The sequence below is a fragment of the Taudactylus pleione genome, unplaced genomic scaffold (genome assembly GCF_031769625.1).
Source record: "Taudactylus pleione unplaced genomic scaffold, aTauple2 ptg000454l, whole genome shotgun sequence".
NCBI classification, from domain to species: domain Eukaryota; kingdom Metazoa; phylum Chordata; class Amphibia; order Anura; family Myobatrachidae; genus Taudactylus; species Taudactylus pleione.
This window is the reverse complement of record NW_028284856.1, coordinates 16,349,907-16,368,036: the sequence shown is the minus strand read 5'-3', so window position 1 is coordinate 16,368,036 and position 18,130 is coordinate 16,349,907.

Sequence of the window (18,130 nt, the reverse complement as noted above, 5' to 3'; positions counted from 1 at the left end):
GCAGGGCGGGCGGTCGAGGGGGGGCCCCATAGACAACAATGCACCGAGATCCAAGATTTCTTTTGCTCGCCCTGGCCACTTCTAATTGGCTGATCGGGTATGGAGCACACCAGGTGACAGCACTTAATTAGTTAGTGTTATGGATATAAGGAGGATGAGTCCCTTTTTCTACCGCTCATGTAGCTCCAGTCTAAAGTGCCCAGGAGTAATTTCTATGTTTTGTGCGACCAGCCTAAACGCTGCACTTATTGCAGATTTCTGTTCATACCCTCCTGACGCGCGAGCAGAACTCTGCATAAATGAGGGCTTTGGTGCTGGTTGCAAGTATCGGGTGTGTATTAATTGTAGCACTTGGCATGGGAGAAGCCGCTTCACACCACAAATCCCATTCATTAGACAGCACAAACAATTAAATGGCTCCCAGCCACTTTAGATGGTAGTTACGGGAGCAATAACAATTGGATCACTCCCATAGTGTCAGGTTATGTCTTCTATATGGATTACTTATTTGTAATATCCATTTTAACTAATACAGTAAAGAAATTTCTAATAGTATTAATGGATTTAGGAGCATTTGTATATCATTCAATTTTCATTCATTTAATTTTACATTTATTAATAACCATGTCAAGACACCTTTTTCTTTTATGCACGAGGCTTTATTATGTGTATAAATATATTAATGTGACATTTGTATTTTCTATTAACACTGTTAAGTATAGTCTATACCTGTTCTCTTCAGGCACAAAATAACTGCAATTCAATGGGCTCTATTTACTACAATCCGCATATTGAATGCGGATTGTAGTGTGATATTACCGAGTGAATTCGCAATGCAAATTCAGGCAATATCACAGGGATTTACTATAAATCCCTTGCAGAGACAGAGCTTGCGATAAAGCTCTGTCCCTGCGGATCCCATCCGCACTCTAGTCGCGGTATTTTCTGAAAAAATTCAGCGACTAAGAGCCCGCGCATGCGCCGGCCCACCGTCGCTGCTACCCCCCCACGACGCTAAGCCCCGCCCCCCGCGATTGCGGACCCCCGCGACCCCCCCTCCCTTCATTACACTTACCTGCATCCTCCTGGCCTCCGGTGATCTTCTCCGGGCTTCCCGATCAGGTGATCTCCCATACTGCACTGGGACCTGATCACCTGATGACCAGGCAGCAGTGCACTGTGGGAGACCAGCTGACCGGAGAGGAGCCATCACCGGAGGCCCGATCACTGGTCCCCGGAGTCAGGTAAGTAAAAAAAATATGTTTACATTTTTTTTTCTTTTTTTTACAGCAATCAGCTTGCGGTCTGTTTAGACCACATAGCTGATTACTGGTACCGGCTCCCGCCTCTGCTCTCCCCGTTAGAGCATAGTGGGAGCCCGGTAACCGGGGGAGACCCTGGATAACGCCACCTCCAGGTGGAGTTATTATCACAGGGCTTTCCCCGGTATTTTTAGTAACTCTGGTCGGATCACATTTCCCATTACAATTATGAGAAATGCGATCTGCTTTACTAAAAATAAGTGATACCTAGGGGTTGGAGTAGAATTTTACTAATTCTACTCCAATTGCCCTGTAATAACTACAGGTGAAACTAAAATAATGTGAAAAGGGTGTGAAAACACCCTTTTTCACTTTATTTTAGTAAAAATAATGTTAATAAACAGAGCCCTAAGTAATTTACACATTTCATGCTGCACAATTTATAGTATATAAATTATGCAGGGGTAATAGTTTAAATTCATTCTGCTCTATAATATGATGTAGCAAAAATGATACAAAGAATTCTGTGTGGAGCACTTAGTGCTACTATTCTGCCAGAAAACGTGATTATGGTCTGTAACCAGTGGCGGCTCCAGAGGTGGGGCTGCAGCACAGTCCAAAATTCAAATAGGGGAGCCAGACCAACTGCCAGTGAGTCTTGGCCGGCGATGTTTGGCTGTATTTGGAATGGCAGTTGGTGTGGCTTCCCTATTTGAATTTTGGACTGGACTGCAGCCCCACCTCTGGAGCCACCACTGTCTGTAACTATGGATTTGTGAGTGGTGCCGTTGTCCGAGTATTGCTGCTATAGTGCCATCAGGTGCATTATTTGGCTGCCCCAGGCATGCACCTTGCAGTCTGTACAACTGCCTGGAGCATTCTGAGGATGCTGTGATACTTTGCGGTGCTGATGGCCCTTGACATCAGGTGCTCATGGGACGTGGCAGGACTATAAAAATGTTGCTCATCTTTACCTGATACATCTTCAGGGGCGGATTGGGCCGCCGGGAAACCGGGGTACTTCCCGCTGGGCTGGACCTCTCACTCATTAGCAACCACTTTAAGGCCTTCACTGCTGTGGCCACGCATGTCAAAAGCGGCAGTGAAGAAAGCCAGAGATGCCAGGCGGCTGGGCAGCTCAGCCTCTCACAGCTGCCAGTAACACTGCCTTGCAGTTACCTCTCCCCACCACCAGGTGTCTCACTCCAGTGTGGCCTCCTCATTAGACAGCACAGCTTGAGCGTCGTCACTAGCTGAACTCCTGCTCTTCGATCGGAACGCGGTGGAGACACGGAGGAGTGTCTCATTGGTGGTTCCTGAAACTTCAAAAGGAAGCAGGCACCACTCCTCTTTTACCATGGCCACGATATGACTGTAGAAGCAGTGAGACCAGCATTGAGTCTGGTAAGTGACTCTCTGGGGGGTAGGGGAGACAGTACAGTGACATATGAGGGGAATAACACAGCCCCCAGCACACTACTATGTGACATTGCTATTATATAGGGGAGGGGGTACAGTACAGTGACATATGAGAGGGAATAACAGCACACTGCTATGTGACATTGCTATTATATAGGGGAAAGGGAACAGTACAGTGACATAGGAGGAGAAAAACATAGCCCCCAGCACACTGCTATGTGACATTGTTATTATATAGGGGAGAGGGAACAGTACAGTGACATATGAGGAGAAAAACATAAGGTTATTATTATATAGGGGAGAGGGAACAGTACAGTGACATATGAGGGGAATAAAACAGCCCCCAGCACACTACTATGTGACATTGCTATTATATAGGGGAGGGGGGACAGTACAGTGACATATGAGGGGAAATAACACAGCTGCCAGCACACTGATATGTGGTATTATATAGGGGAAAGGGAACAGTACAGTGACATAGGAGGGGAAAAACATAGCCCCCAGCACACTTCTATGTGACATTGTTATTATATAGGGGAGAGGGAACAGTACAGTGACATATGAGGGGAAATAACACAGCTGCCAGCACACTGATATGTGGTATTATATAGGGGAGAGGGGACCATAAAGTTTTATGATGAGAGATAACACAGCCTCCAGCATACACTGATATGTGGTATTATTACATAGGGGAGAGGGAACAGTACAGTGATATATGAGGGGGAATAACACAGCTCCCAGCACACTGATATGTGGTGGTATTATTATATAGGGGAAGGGGACTGTACAGTAACATATGAGAAGGAATAACACAGCACACTGCTATGTGACATTGGTATTATATAGGGGAGAGGGAACAGTACAGTGACATATGAGGGGAAATAACACAGCTGCCAGCACACTGATATGTGGGATTATATAGGGGAGAGGGGACCATAAAGTTATATGATGAAAGATAACACTGCCCCCAGCATACACTGATATATAGTATTATTATATAGGGGAGAGGGAACAATACAGTGATATATGAGGGGGAATAACACAGCTCCCAGCACACTGATTTGTGGTGGTATTATTATATAGGGGGAAAGGGACTGTACAGTGATATATGCGGGGGAATAATACAGCTCCTAGCAAACTATGTGGTATTGTTATTCTATAGGGAGAGAGGACAGTACAGTGATATATGAGGGGGAATAGCACAACTCCCAGCACACTGATATGTGCTAGTGTTATTATATAGAGGAGAGATCGTACAGTGATATATGAGGAAGATTAACAGAACTCCCAGCACACACCCCAGCACACACTGATATGTGGTATTATTATTATATCGAGGTGAAGTCACTATACAGTGATATGAGGGGGAATAAAACAGCCCCCAGCATACACTGATATGTGGCATTATTATTATTATATAGAGGAGATGGGATTGTACATTGATAAATGATGAAGAAAAAAAAACAGCTTTCATCTCTATCCTTCTATCTCTCTCGTTTGTTTCTCCCCCCCCCCCATCTTTCTCTGACATTTCTTGCTGTCTCTCCTCCACTTGCCACCTATATACCATCAGATCATTTTAGATATGTCATCATATCCTGCCCCCTTCACAGACTCCACCTCCTCCCATTTAGGGCTGCTGCAGAAATTTCCCGGGCTGGTTTTCCATCCCAATCCGCCCCTGGTCATCTTAGATTAATATTGTGAAGCTTGTCGTATGTGGTAGCCTGAAAATATACAGTCAGGTTCTGATTGTAGTGTCCGTGTGTGTGTCTTTTGCTGGTATTGCTTCTGCGACTTTTTGAAAATACTGCTACAAGCCCTTCCCTGGTGTATTGTACAAGCATGTGTCTGAGGACTGAGACATCCACAATCAGCATCTTCAGACACTCAAATACCGACACAACCATCAGTCGCACCATAGAAACTTGCACCATCCCCATGCTAGATGCAGATTGTCCATCAATGTAAAGTGATTGTGTCTGAGTTTGCAGCCACTATCAGCGACACGCACACGTAACACGCCTATAAGATTACCATCTCCATGCATTGGCATAGCCACCTACCTGTCACCTCCCAGTCAGCTCCTAGTCACCTCCCAGTCACCACCCAGGAACACCCAATACATTTTCAAGACATTTCTGAGACCGTGCTTCTCAACTGCAAGCAACTGTGATAGACTCATGTGCAGTACGACTCAGACTGCGTGCGATATCAATATTACCTCCAAATCATCCCCTCAATCTGTTTTTGGTTGAACATTTGGTGTGTTCAGGCTGGAGATACTAGCTATGCCTGGATGGACGGCTGCAACATGTATAGAGAACCAAATTTTCCCATTATATTGATCAGTAGTGTAAATAATTAGGCTGAACCACAGAATTTAGCTCTAAGTCTTTGCATTTCTCCTGTTTTTTTTTGCTGACCTGCTCTATTATTATGCTCAACAACAAGTGCACATAGCAAAATGAATTGACGCCATTTTAATTTGAGAATTCAAGTTCTCGTTGCCTAGGAACATAACATCCACTCCAAAGCAGCAGGACCTGCCTTCATGACCCAGTGTCTTAACCACTGTACTAACACACAAGTGAAACCTTCAGTGCACACTGTCTCCCATGCTGGCTTTGAACAAACTGTGATATGCTATGTAGACTTGATAGAATTCAGGCAAGTTTTCCTGTTGGGGCTTTTCAATAATTTGGAGGATTACTTCCTAAATATATTCAAGTTATGTTATGTTACGAAGCCTGCCTTCACAACATTTTTGAGTCCTACTAACCAGTGGCAGCTCCAGAGGTGGGGCTGCAGCGCAGTTCAAAATTTATATAGGGGAGCCACACCAACTTCCACCCCATACACTGCCAAACATCATCGTCCAGGACTCACTGGCAGTTGGTGTGGCTCCCCTATTTGAATTTTGGACTGTGCTGCAGCCCCACCCCTGAAGCCTCCACTGCTACTAACCAATTTTCCAGTTTACTAATTCCACCTATTATTGATTTGGTCATTATCGCTAACCCCATATTAACATCACTACTGTAGGTTTTTACTTTTATCTGTGGCTAAAGTAGTTTATTACTTCTATCATCATATATCTTTGTAATAACAGATTATTAGAGATGAGCACAGACCCTTGTGTTTTGGTTTTAGCAAAACCACCCTCAATTGTTTTGGTTTTCCTTAACAATTTATAAAAACAGCTAAAATCATGTAATTTGGACCTGTTTTTGTTTACAGTATTATTAACATCAATAAAATTAATTTCCAGTCGATTTTAGTACATTTTTTACGACTCACAATATTGTTTTCACCAATATTGGCCAAAGGCTGCAGTGAGCTGACTGGCTAAACTAAAATACATAGCAGTGGTACAAACACACGGCAGTTTAAAAGAATATAGTACATACTGTATATGAAACATAGTGGTGCAACAGTGTGACAAAATGATGTGTCCCTTTACACACAGCCATGCGGTACCTTGTTTCTCAGTCATGAGTAATTGTACTTTTTACACCTGGTCCCTGTTCTGCAGCACCCATATGATTCTATTCATGATGTTCATTATTGGTGGGCTGATTGGTTGTGGGGCTACTTTTCAATTGAGGCCCCACCCCCCGATTTGCGTCACCTGGCTCCTGTATGTTTACACAGACAGCCGGGCTGTCTGTCAGTGCCTGGCCACTGCCGAGCCTCTCTTGCGAGATGAGAGGCCAACAAAAGATATAGGTGTTGCGCTAATAAATAATTAATTAATTAATAATGACTGGACATGGCAAAAATCAAGATCAAGACACCAGGTGTATAGTTAGAAATAGTTATTTATATAATATGCATAAAAAGTACCAAAGTAACAATATACAATAATTAAAACTACTTCGTAACAAGAAGTCTATGCAGACTAGTCTGATTATATTGTAAAAAGAAAACTGCTACAATAGCTAGTACGTGAATTCCCTGCTGTGTGGACCATATATATATGAAACAATCTGTCCAGAAAATATGACATCTCACCGGACATCCATACACATAGTTAAAGTCTTAGTTCACCTTCTCTGACCTCCAGGTCAAGTAATGTTGAGGTATTTAAATAACTCTGTGTATTGGAGAACTGAGCTACCCGTTTTGTGACCTCCAGGTCTGATAATAATCGGTTACTTACTGGGCTCAGTAGATAGTGCTGCTGGTATAGTGTCTCCCGTTTGAAGACCGCTGGCAGATGATCCAAGGACAAGCACGTCCGGAGGCTATAATGAAGTCAACTCATGACCGCTTTCACCTTACTCCGCACACAGTCCAAGTGCAGCGTACTCACGGTGTGTATAGAAAGTAGCGCTGGTGGATCTCATGGATTAGAGAGACAATCCTTAGGCAATGTCCAGCAGGTTTAAAAGCAAAATAGTAGCAGTTAGTATCAATCCACTGACGCATTTCGCTTCCAGTCCAGGAAGCTTTATCAAAGAGTATGAGAAGAGAGGCCAGCCTATTAAAGTTCCACCGACCCAGCCTGCTGTTGGCATCATCGAGGGACGAGGGGTGAACAAGTGGCGCGGGTGACTGATGGCGGTGGTTGGCCGCCAGGGGGGTAAGTTGCGGGGCCGGGGGTCGCTCAGGGCAGTTTGTGAGCCTGATTGTCACCTCTCCACTCTTCCCTCCCCAGGCTGTGAAGTGTCAAGTTTAAGTTTAATGTCAAAGCCTGGAAGGCTCGGAGTCTTAAGTTAACTTCACAGCCTGGGGAGGGGGCAGAGTGGAGAGTGGGGACACTTTAGGAGAATTTTCCAGGGCTACTTTAATTTCCCAATCCGCCCCTGCCTAAGCATGTGCAGTAGACTCCGGGCAAAGACTAGTGCCCGGAGCCTACTGCTGTTGTCAGTTCGCTGATGGCAGCCGGGGAGAGAGGAGTGGACCCCGGACGGGGAGTGAACATGGGCCCCCTCCTCTCTTAATACGCCCCTGGTCAGAAGATAGGTATTGTCTACATGACCCCAGAGCTTTAGCTAAGCAGATTTTCCCTCTGTGTAAGATAAACCCCTGTCTCCTTGTCCTGCTGATTGAAGAAATGCATAGTGTGATTTGTGTGCTATGTTATTGTATTCCCTCCTACGTAAATAATAACAATATAGACTGTGAGGTCAGTGATGAGATTATGTAAACCAGATCCACACAGTGTAGCACTATCCTATCACACCCGGGAGATTTACAAGCTGCAGCTCAGAGCTAGCAAAGACAGTTGGGGAGTTGGAGAGCTAAGGCTGGTGTTGGAATGAAGATTTTATAGGTCCAATGGGGTCTATCTCACCAAGGAGCTTTTCATTTTGGCCCTTTTTTCATTTATTTCATTTAGGTCACTTTTATGATGATGGACCAAGGTTCTATGAACCTGGTTTTGGTGGGAAACAGTGTTCCTCAGTGGCTCAATTTGGTGCAGTGGGGCTTTACTAGCATTTCTACTTTGAGAGCAGCAAGTGGGTACCTTTCAACAAATTCGATCAATAAATTTGGCTGCTTAATTTCATTAGTTGTGTTAAGTTTTATTATTCCAGTAATACTTATGTGTAGCTTATCACATTTCAGTGCTCATCAACCAGGGCTCGCTATAGCGCAGCAGCCGCTATACACTTCTATACAGTACTGTAGTTTTCATAAGTTGCGCACTGGCCACCCAATGGTTGAGCTGAGTACTGCATGGCATGAACCAATCCTGTGTATTAGTGCACCATGGTGTGGCTTTGTCACAAGTTTTGCAATGTTCCAAGTACTCATGAAACTTGAGGATGTGTTTGTAGTAGGGGTGAGCGGGTTCGGATTTCTGAAATCCGAACCCCCCCGAGCCCCCCCGATCCGAGTCCGATCCGAGTCAGGCTCGACTTTTCCCGCCTGACTCGGATCTGAAATCGAGGCAAAACGTCATCATCCCGCCTTCCGGGTCTCGCGGGTTTTGGATCCTATATAAGGTACCCGCGTCGGCGCCATTTTCTCACTCAGCTGTGGACAGTGAAGAGGGAGGGTGGGAGTTAGGGCTGGCTGGGCTGTGTAGAGTAGTGTAGTGTAGTGCAGAGTAGTGTTGTGCTGTGCTGTGCTGCGCTGTGCTGCTGTTGTCCACTACTTCAAAGTCCATAGGGGCTGGCTGTGTTGTGCTGTGCTGCTGTTGTTAATAGGGGCTGTGTCCACTACTTCAAAGTCCATAGGGGCTGGCTGGACGGTGTTGTGCAGTCAGTTCTCCATAGGGGCTGTGTCCACTCCAAAGTCCTGTGCAGTGTCCCAGTCCTAAAGGGGTGCTGTAGTGTTGTCCAGGGGGTGCTCTGTCCATCAGGGGTGCTCCCCCCAAGTTCTAAAAAAATAATATTTTTTCTGTGTTTGTGAATTGTGTGCGCAGTAGCCGCACGTGCATCAACAAAGTAGTGCCAAGCGTGCGCCTGTGTCATAAGTAAAGGGCCAGCTGGCTTGACCGTTAAAGGGTGCTGTAACCCCCAAAGTACACTCCAAACCAAAAAAATATATATTTTCTGTGTTTGTAAATTGTGTGCGCAGTGGCCGCATGTGCATCAACAAAGTAGTGCCAAGCGTGCGCCTGTGTCATAAGTAAAGGGCCGGCTGGCTTGACCATTAAAGGGTGCTGTAACCCCCAAAGTACACTCCAGTCCAAACCAAGAAAAATATTATTTTCTGTGTTTGTGAATTGTGTGCGCAGTAGCCGCACGTGCATCAACAAAGTAGTGCCAAGCGTGCGCCTGTGTCATAAGTAAAGGGCCAGCTGGCTTGACCATTAAAGGGTGCTGTAACCCCCAAAGTACACTCCAAACCAAAAAAATATATATTTTCTGTGTTTGTGAATTGTGTGCGCAGTAGCCGCACGTGCATCAACAAAGTAGTGCCAAGCGTGCGCCTGTGTCATAAGTAAAGGGCCGGCTGGCTTGACCGTTAAAGCGTGCTGTAACCCCCAAAGTACACTCCAAACCAAATAACAAAATATTTTTTCTGTGTTTGTGAATTGTGTGCGCAGTAGCCGCACGTGCATCAACAAAGTAGTGCCAAGCATGCGCCTGTGTCATAAGTAAAGGGCCGGCTGGCTTGAATGTTAAAGGGTGCTGTAACCCCCAAAGTACACTCCAAACCAAATAACAAAATATTTTTTCTGTGTTTGTGAATTGTGTGCGCAGTAGCCGCACGTGCATCAACAAAGTAGTGCCAAGCGTGCGCCTGTGTCATAAGTAAAGGGCCGGCTGGCTTGACCGTTAAAGGGTGCTGTAACCCCCAAAGTACACTCCAAACCAAAAAAATATATATTTTCTGTGTTTGTGAATTGTGTGCGCAGTAGCTACACGTGCATCAACAAAGTAGTGCCAAGCGTGCGCCTGTGTCATAAGTAAAGGGCCGGCTGGCTTGACCGTTAAAGGGTGCTGTAACTCCCAAAGTACACTCCAGTCCAAACCAAAAATTTTTTTATTTTCTGTGTTTGTGAATTGTGTGCGCAGTAGCCGCACGTGCATCAACAAAGTAGTGCCAAGCGTGCGCCTGTGTCATAAGTAAAGGGCCGGCTGGCTTGACCGTTAAAGGGTGCTGTAACCCCCAAAGTACACTACAAACCAAAAAAAATAATATTTTCTGTGTTTGTGAATTGTGTGCGCAGTAGCCGCACGTGCATCAACAAAGTAGTGCCAAGCGTCCGCCTGTGTCATAAGTAAAGGGCCGGCTGGCTTGACCATTAAAGGGTGCTGTAACCCCCAAAGTACACTCCAAACCAAAAAAATATATATTTTCTGTGTTTGTGAATTGTGTGCGCAGTAGCCGCACGTGCATCAACAAAGTAGTGCCAAGCGTGCGCCTGTGTCATAAGTAAAGGGCCGGCTGGCTTGACCGTTAAAGGGTGCTGTAACCCCCAAAGTACACTCCAAACCAAATAACAAAATATTTTTTCTGTGTTTGTGAATTGTGTGCGCAGTAGCCGCACGTGCATAAACAAAGTAGTGCCAAGCGTGCGCCTGTGTCATAAGTAAAGGGCCGGCTGGCTTGACCGTTAAAGGGTGCTGTAACCCCCAAAGTACACTCCAAACCAAAAAAAAATATATTTTCTGTGTTTGTGAATTGTGTGCGCAGTAGCCGCACGTGCATCAACAAAGTAGTGCCAAGCGTGCGCCTGTGTCATAAGTAAAGGGCCGGCTGGCTTGACTGTTAAAGGGTGCTGTAACCCCCAAAGTACACTCCAGTCCAAACCCCCAAAAAAAAATATTTTCCGTGTTTGTGAATTGTGTGCGCAGTAGACGCACGTGCATCAACAAAGTAGTGCCAAGCGTGCGCCTGTGTCATAAGTAAAGGGCCGGCTGGCTTGACCGTTAAAGGGTGCTGTAACCCCCAAAGTACACTCCAAACCAAAAAAAAAATATTTTCTGTGTTTGTGAATTGTGTGCGCAGTAGCCACACGTGCATCAACAAAGTAGTGCCAAGCGTGCGCCTGTGTCATAAGTAAAGGGCCGGCTGGCTTGACCGTTAAAGGGTGCTGTAACCCCCAAAGAACACTCCAGTCCAAACCAAAAAAAAAAATATTTTCTGTGTTTGTGAATTGTGTGCGCAGTAGCCGCACGTGCATCAACAAAGTAGTGCCAAGCGTGCGCCTGTGTCATAAGTAAAGGGCCAGCTGTCTTGACCATTAAAGGGTGCTGTAACCCCCAAAGTACACTCCAGTCCAAACCTAAAAAATTTTTTTTCCTGTGTTTGTGAATTGTGTGCGCAGTAGCCGCACGTGCATCAACAAAGTAGTGCCAAGCGTGCGCCTGTGTCATAAGTAAAGGGCCAGCTGTCTTGACCATTAAAGGGTGCTGTAACCCCCAAAGTACACTCCAGTCCAAACCTAAAAATTTTTTTTTCCTGTGTTTGTGAATTGTGTGCGCAGTAGCCGCACGTGCATAAACAAAGTAGTGCCAAGCGTGCGCCTGTGTCATAAGTAAAGGGCCGGCTGGCTTGACCGTTAAAGGGTGCTGTAACCCCCAAAGTACACTCCAGTCCAAACCAAAAAAATATATATTTTCTGTGTTTGTGAATTGTGTGCGCAGTAGCCGCACGTGCATCAACAAAGTAGTGCCAAGCGTGCGCCTGTGTCATAAGTAAAGGGCCGGCTGGCTTGACCGTTAAAGGGTGCTGTAACCCCCAAAGTACACTCCAGTCCAAACCAAAAAAAAAAATATTTTCTGTGTTTGTGAATTGTGTGCACAGTAGCCGCACGTGCATCAACAAAGGAGCAGCGCCAAGCGTGCGCCTGTGTCCCATAAGTAAAGGGCCGGCTGGCTTGACCGTTAAAGGGTGCTGTAACCCCCAAAGTACACTCCAGTCCAAACAAAAAAAAAAAATATTTTCTGTGTTTGTGAATTTTGTGCGCAGTAGCCGCACGTGCATCAACAAAGTAGTGCCAAGCGTGCGCCTGTGTCATAAGTAAAGGGCCGGCTGGCTTGACTGTTAAAGGGTGCTGTAACCCCCAAAGAACACTCCAGTCCAAACCCAAAAAAAAAATATTTTCTGTGTTTGTGAATTGTGTGCGCAGTAGCCGCACGTGCATCAACAAAGTAGTGCCAAGCGTGCGCCTGTGTCATAAGTAAAGGGCCGGCTGGCTTGACCGTTAAAGGGTGCTGTAACCCCCAAAGTACACTCCAGTCCAAACCAAAAAAAAAATATTTTCTGTGTTTGTGAATTGTGTGCGCAGTAGCCGCACGTGCATCAACAAAGTAGTGCCAAGCGTGCGCCAGTGTCATAAGTAAAGGGCCGGCTGGCTTGACCATTAAAGGGTGCTGTAACCCCCAAAGTACACTCCAAACAAAAAATATATATTTTCTGTGTTTGTGAATTGTGTGCGCAGTAGCCGCACGTGCATCAACAAAGTAGTGCCAAGCGTGCGCCTGTGTCATAAGTAAAGGGCCGGCTGGCTTGACCGTTAAAGGGTGCTGTAACCCCCAAAGTACACTCCAAACCAAATAACAAAATATTTTTTTTCCTGTGTTTGTGAATTGTGTGCGCAGTAGCCGCATGTACATCAACAAAGTAGTGCCAAGCGTGCGCCTGTGTCATAAGTAAAGGGCCGGCTGGCTTGACCGTTAAAGGGTGCTGTAACCCCCAAAGTACACTCTAGTCCAAACCAAAAAAAAATATATTTTCTGTGTTTGTGAATTGTGTGCGCAGTAGCCGCACGTGCATCAACAAAGTAGTGCCAAGCGTGCGCCTGTGTCATAAGTAAAGGGCCGGCTGGCTTGACCGTTAAAGGGTGCTGTAACCCCCAAAGTACACTCCAGTCCAAACCAAAAAAAAATTATTTTCTGTGTTTGTGAATTGTGTGCGCAGTAGCCGCACGTGCATCAACAAAGTAGTGCCAAGCGTGCGCCAGTGTCATAAGTAAAGGGCCGGCTGGCTTGACCGTTAAAGGGTGCTGTAACCCCCAAAGTACACTCCAGTCCAAACCAAAAAAAAAAATATTTTCTGTGTTTGTGAATTGTGTGCACAGTAGCCGCACGTGCATCAACAAAGGAGCAGCGCCAAGCGTGCGCCTGTGTCCCATAAGTAAAGGTCCGGCTGGCTTGACCGTTAAAGGGTGCTGTAACCCCCAAAGTACACTCCAGTCCAAACCAAAAAAAAAATATTTTCTGTGTTTGTGAATTTTGTGCGCAGTAGCCGCACGTGCATCAACAAAGTAGTGCCAAGCGTGCGCCTGTGTCATAAGTAAAGGGCCGGCTGGCTTGACCGTTAAAGGGTACTGTAACCCCCAAAGAACACTCCAGTCCAAACCAAAAAAAAAAATATTTTCTGTTTGTGAATTGTGTGCGCAGTAGCTGCACGTGCATCAACAAAGTAGTGCCAAGCGTGCGCCTGTGTCATAAGTAAAGGGCCGGCTGGCTTGACCGTTAAAGGGTGCTGTAACCCCCAAAGTACACTCCAGTCCAAACCAAAAAAAAAATATTTTCTGTGTTTGTGAATTGTGTGCGCAGTAGCCGCAGGTGCATCAACAAAGTAGTGCCAAGCGTGCGCCTGTGTCATAAGTAAAGGGCCGGCTGGCTTGACCGTTAAAGGGTGCTGTAACCCCCAAAGTACACTCCAGTCCAAACCAAAAAAAAAATATTTTCTGTGTTTGTGAATTGTGTGCGCAGTAGCCGCACGTGCATCAACAAAGTAGTGCCAAGCGTGCGCCTGTGTCATAAGTAAAGGGCCGGCTGGCTTGACCATTAAAGGGTGCTGTAACCCCCAAAGTAGACTCCAGTCCAAACCAAAAAAAAAATATTTTCTGTGTTTGTGAATTGTGTGCGCAGTAGCCGCACGTGCATCAACAAAGTAGTGCCAAGCGTGCGCCTGTGTCATAAGTAAAGGGCCGGCTGGCTTGACCGTTAAAGGGTGCTGTAACCCCCAAAGTACACTCCAGTCCAAACCAAAAAAAAAAATATTTTCTGTGTTTGTGAGTTGTGTGCGCAGTAGCCACACGTGCATCAACAAAGTAGTGCCAAGCGTGCGCCTGTGTCATAAGTAAAGGGCCGGCTGGCTTGACTGTTAAAGGGTGCTGTAACCCCCAAAGTACACTCCAGTCCAAACCAAAAAAAAAATATTTTCTGTGTTTGTGAATTGTGTGCGCAGTAGCCGCACGTGCATCAACAAAGTAGTGCCAAGCGTGCGCCTGTGTCATAAGTAAAGGGCCGGCTGGCTTGACCATTAAAGGGTGCTGTAACCCCCAAAGTAGACTCCAGTCCAAACCAAAAAAATAAAAATTTTCTGTGTTTGTGAATTGTGTGCACAGTAGCTGCACGTGCATCAACAAAGTAGTGCCAAGCTTGCGCCTGTGTCATAAGTAAAGGGCCGGCTGGCTTGACTGTTAAAGGGTGCTGTAACCCCCAAAGTACACTCCAGTCCAAACCAAAAAAAAAAAAATTTTCTGTGTTTGTGAGTTGTGTGCGCAGTAGCCGCACGTGCATCAACAAAGTAGTGCCAAGCGTGCGCCTGTGTCATAAGTAAAGGGCCGGCTGGCTTGACTGTTAAAGGGTGCTGTAACCCCCAAAGTACCCTCCAGTCCAAACCAAAAAAAAAAATATTTTCTGTGTTTGTGATTTGTGTGCGCAGTAGCCGCACGTGCATCAACAAAGTAGTGCCAAGCGTGCGCCTGTGTCATAATTAAAGGGCCGGCTGGCTTGACCGTTAAAGGGTGCTGTATCCCCCAAAGTACACTCCAGTCCAAACCAAAAAAAAAAATATTTTCTGTGTTTGTGAATTGTGTGCGCAGTAGCCGCACGTGCATCAACAAAGGAGCAGCGCCAAGCGTGCGCCTGTGTCCCATAAGTAAAGGGCCGGCTGGCTCATTTCTTAAAGGGTGGTGTAACCCACAAAGTACGCTACTCTCCAGCAAAAATAAAAAAATATTTTCTGTGTTTGTGTGCGCCTTAGCCGCACGTATATATCAAATCGATATAACATAAATGGAGGACCAAACTTTCTCCGATAAAAATAAAATAGAGAAAGATCAAGAACCACTTCCTCCTAGTGCTGAAGCTGCTCCCACAAGTCATGACATAGACGATAACATGCCATCAACGTCGTCTGCCAAGGCCGATGCCCAATGTCATAGTAGAAGCCACATACAATCCCAAATGACAAAGTTCAGGAAAATGACCTTAAAAAAAACATTTAAATCATCTGAAGAGAAACGTAAACTTGCCAATATGCCATTCATGACACAGAGTGGCAAGGAACGGCTAAGGTCTTTCCCTATTGAAAACAAGGGGAATGAAGGTAGCGCTAGTACTAATCCTATTAGGTTGCTGCCTATAGAGGAAAGGGTTGGGGATCACCTTCCCTAATATGGTGCGTATCAAAAAGAAAGATCCTCTGGCGCCTCCTATAGGTTCCGTATATGGCAAATGAATTAGTAATCACAAATTAGTATTAAAACAAATGGTTTATTTTAAGACACCATAAGCATGCTTATGTATTGTGATATAGAGCAATGTAAGATAGGCTTTAGCCAATAAAAAATTATAAAAACTCACTAACAACATATAACATAAAACATAAAACAGATACAGTGATAGGAGAACAGACACGCTAAATATGCGTTTTACTCTGTTACTAGAATCCTTTTAAAGATAGTCCAAATATGAGGAGGTAAGATATATGCAGATATCCTCCTAAGTGATATAAGTCTCAATTGGTAGTTCCAAAATGCATATGCGCATGTGTTTACCGCACTGGATGATGTTCCTCCAAATAGTGGCTTTTTCGGGAGGTAAGCCAGTTTGAAGTAGTTTGCCGGCAAACTTGGGGTGCTCTACGTATATGGACGTGAACCAGGTCCCCCTCCACTGTCATCAACGCGTTTCGCCTACTACTAGGCTTCCTCAGGATGGTGTGCGGATGTCCTTCTTACTGACCTATTTATACCCCCTCGCTCTGTATTACCCGCTTTGCCGCATGCACTTCACTTCCGGCCGGCGGCTCCACTGTGTTCGCGTCACTTCCGGTTATTCTCGATCGTTGGATGGGCCAGGGCCAGTCTGGCGTCAGCTTCCGGTCCGTTGTGTCATGCGGTCACACGTCACTTCAGCTTCACGATCGTGGAGTGCACACGAGCACGTGGCTTTCCATCTTATTCCTATTTGAAGTCAGTGCTTTCCTTATAAATACATAAGGGATTGGAAAAAATGTCACATGTTGTTCATCATTCCGGAATCGGCTTCACTGATGGCGTCTTCTAATTTATGTTTGAAGTAATATAGAGTGACTGGACAAGGGACATTCGACGAACATAAGAAACAAACATCCTATATATTAAGAGCTATACATACAGGGCAAGTGTTTTCTCATATACAGTATATGGGGAGATTATTATAGTAAGCTATAGACAAAAGTATAAGGTTAGAAAAATAGTCAGCTATAGATGTAGGTTTAGGATTTGAGGAATGGTGTCAGCTCGAAATCAATATTAAGGCCATGAGGTTGTAGTGTTCCCAATTCAAAAATCATTCTCGTTTCTTCCTTGAGTAAGCTATCATCTAGATTCCCCCCTCTCCAAGGGGTTGATACCTGTTTCAGACCCACAAACATAAGTTCTGATGGATCGCTCTTGTGTTTCTCCTGAAAATGTTTGGAAACGCTGTGATTCTCTTTGTTATTCCTTATATTATTCAAATGTTCATTTATACGCACAGACAATTTATGGATCGTCTTCCCTATATACTGATAGCCACAAGGGCAAGACAGTAAATATATCACTCCTTTTGAGTGACATGTCAATTTTTGTTTTATTTTATAATTTCTCTTCATAGTATGAGATATAATCTCCACAATAGGTTTAGTAGTATGGCTATTGGTTTTTTTACATGCACTACACCCTCCACATTTGTAAAATCCCAGGCTATTTCCCTGTAGCCATGTGTTTCTCCCCTTTTCTTTCTTCTTATCAAGATGGCTTCTTACCAGAGTGTTCTTTAAGGTAGGGGCTCTCCTGTATACAATTTTAGGCATTTCGGGTAGAAAATTCATGAGTTCTTCATCAGCCTTCAGTATATGCCAGTGTCTTCTTAAGGATTTTTTCAGGAGTCCACTTTGTCCTGAAAAATCCGTGATTAATAGTACATTGTTTCCTTGTGTGGTCTCCTTTTTGTCTTTGTATTGTAGAAGGGTGCTTCTTCCCAATAATTCTACCTCTTCTCGATCCTTCTTTAGTTTATCCATATCGTATTCTTTTTCTTTGAATTGTTCAATTAGGATTTTTGATTGTTCATCCCAATCTTCTTTTCTTGAGCAGTTTCTCCTTATACGTTTTAATTGCCCTTTCGGAATGTTGGTTATCCATTTGTGGTAATGATTGCTATTTGCATTTAGATAACTGTTGCAGTCAACTTGTTAGGAGAATGTTTTAGTTTCTATTTTATTGTTCTCAATGAAAATAGTAAGGTCAAGAAAGTCGATCTTCTTATCACTTATTTCACTAGTGAACGTTAGATTTTCATCATTCTGATTAATACTGGAAATAAAGTTTTCCAATAGATCTCTTCCTCCATCCCATACAATCATAATGTCGTCAATATACCTAATCCATAGAATTAGATTCTCTTCATAGATGTTATTCGTCCAGATTACTTCTTTTTCCCACTGCGCTAGAAATAAATTCGCATTGGATGGCGCAAACACAGTACCCATCGCCGTTCCTCGCTTCTGGATATAAAATTTGTCCTCAAACCAGAAGAAATTGTGGGTGAGAATAAATCCAATTCCTTCCAGGATGTATTCGATCTGTGTTGTGTCTAAATCAGAATCTTCCTCCAGAATCTTCTTGACATTTCTACACCCTTTATTGTGTTCTATACAAGTGTAGAGTGATTTGACATCACATGTAGCTAGGGTATAGGACTCCTGCCATTTTATTTTTTGTATGGTCTCCAATACTTGTGTAGTATCCTGTAAATACCCTCGTTGCTTTTTTACTAGGG